The following is a 2500-nucleotide window of genomic DNA, read 5'->3' as shown; positions in this document are numbered from 1 at the left end:
AGCAGGAGACAATCCTCCCCTGGACCAATACAGGGTTAAGGGCCCTGCTCAAGGGCCCTACGAACCACGGACCTTGCAGGTCCCAGTCATGTACGTTAAACACTATGCTACAGGCCGGAGATAAAGCACAAGTCCCTCTGAATGGCATATCCAGCATACTGCTAAGTGACAAAAACGATTTAATGCACAGACATGGTTAAAGACTTAAATTAAATAAGAGGCTTGTACCGTTCAGAAATTTGAGACAGAACAAATTGCAGGTATGCATCTATAGCAAGTCCAAATCCTGTAATTATGCACGTCTGTATATTCATTCTGCTGACGCAGCGATATTCCTAATCTGTCCTTCACCTGAATATGCCAAATAATACCTTGTTGCAAAGGGTAGGAAACCCCGTACAAGAAGCGAGCCATGTTTTACACTAGTTCTGTACTGAAAAGACCTCGCAATGCATTTACAGAACAATAACAAGTAGTGCAAGATGACATTTGCTTAGGTTTACTCCCGGCAAAAACATAGATTTCTTGAATATGGCTGTACAGATTACGAAATAAACTTCAATGTTAGTCAGAAAACTAAGACACACATAGTAGCTTCATAAACAGGTGGGATGTTTGGTTCCTTAAATATGTCTGTATTGAATAATTTGCAAAACAAACTCGTATTTCTCCCAAACTGGAAATATGTCGGCCGGACGTGGAATAAAAGTGAACTAAGAAAACAAAAACAATCTGTTTATTCATGCAAGTTCTCAATTGTATATTTTTGTTCTTATATTATAACATGAATTTTTTTGACATAGAGAAATGGTATCAAGGATTATATGCCTTTTATTGTCTGAGTCTGACTAGGTCAGGGTTGTAAACCGTTAGCGTGGCATGGGGGAGCGTGCTCTTGTATTGCCCTGCATTGCAAATAAGAGGCTGATAAGAATTTAAACTGCTGTTCTCGCTAGCGGAGAGTCTTTTTAACAATCTGGCATTGCCCTTTTCCAGTTTTATTACGTCACAGTTTTTTGTTATAAATATGAACGCAACCATAATCTCAGACATCAACAACTGAACCACAAGGCGGCAGAGTGGATGAGGTTAATCTTTGTTCTAAAGGGCAATTTTAAATAGTCCCCTCTATTAGGCTTGTACATTTTCCATTGAGTGGCAATTCATGCGCTACATACATAACAGTCAAAATAGCAAAACTGCGACAATTATCATGACCTCATTTAAGACCAAGCTGCCCGCATGGGCACACGGTAACGTGCTATTTTAACAGTGTAGGCGGCGGCCGTGACAAATAACAACTGCGTCTGACTAGCAGGCTCGCCTCTCTGCTCCTGTACCGGGAGCGCTCGGTGTGGTATGGGCCGGGACCTGGTAGCAGTGAGTGAGTGAGTGATGGATAGACAGAGTTATCCGGGCTGAGGCGGTGTTTGGGCTGCCTGACGCTTCACCGCGTCAGGGGGAGTACAGTACTCCTGAGCTTCACGCCCCAGCGACCGGGTGATGGATGTGGAACGGCAGAGCGGCGGTTGACTTTAACGACCGCATTGACGTGCTAGCGCACTGCGTGTCCGGGGCTATTTGCTTTGGGCTTCGCGCCTGATTGATACACAGTTACGCAGAGATGATTCCCAGCCTTCGCGTTGAATAACGCTCTCGTCAGTGTTGGGTTTTCTCGCACGTTAATTCATTCTTGTTAGAGCTTTGGAAGGACTGCGGGAAGAGCAAGGGTCAGAGAGAACTGCTACTTCCTATTTTCTGCCTCTGCATTCTGTGCCAAAGGGCTCTCAGACAGGACAGCTTGGCGATGTTTAGACCCTGCATTCTGCTGAATACACTGGAATAGTATAATGAAAAATCTGGGAAATTAAAATGCTTCAAAGGAAGCGTATCAATGTGTAATGATCTGCGGCTGAGGCTTCCAGTCTCATTCAATCACCCTTTTATTGAGAAATGTTTGCTTGACAGAAAATGACTTCACTCTGCGTGTGTGTGCGTGGTGATGTGTGGGTGTGCATACGTGTGTGTATGACGATAAGATCCTCACAGCTGTTGAGCAAGGCCCTTAAACCCGCATCACTCCAGGGGGGATTGTCTCCTGCTTAGTCAAATCAACTGTAAGTAGCTTTGAATAAATGCATCAGCTAAATGACATGTACTGTAAAATAATCAGAGCTACAAAGAGGTAGCATATGACATTGAGTGAATACTTCTGAAGATATGACTGTTTAAATATTGTGTTTTCGAGAAAACTGGCTTTGAGGATTTTGTCGGACATTATTTTGTTCCCTTTCTCATCAAAAATACGTCCTCAAACTGGGAATTTGTCCAAAGCACAGTGCTTGCTATACTTCTGAATAGGTTTGATTGTAATAGTGTTGCACTCCTTCTCTAAAATCGTATACTTTTTCATTCATCCACTTCCCTAATTATTTTGGCATGACTTGTGTAACTTGAAAACATTGAGAACTGCTCTCTCTATCGAAATATAACAAGAGCA

General features: G+C 42.9%; 1 protein-coding gene across 1 annotated transcript in view; it reads left to right on the top strand.

Annotated features, from left to right (window-relative positions):
* whrna (whirlin a) overlaps positions 1–2500 on the top strand; it is a 93352-nt gene that overhangs the window by 49543 nt on the left and 41309 nt on the right. The gene's annotated exons all lie outside the window — the stretch shown is intronic.

This window comes from Conger conger, chromosome 12 (genome assembly GCF_963514075.1).
Source record: "Conger conger chromosome 12, fConCon1.1, whole genome shotgun sequence".
In the NCBI taxonomy this organism is placed as follows: Eukaryota; Metazoa; Chordata; class Actinopteri; order Anguilliformes; family Congridae; genus Conger; species Conger conger.
This window is presented reverse-complemented; position numbering and strand designations above follow the sequence as displayed.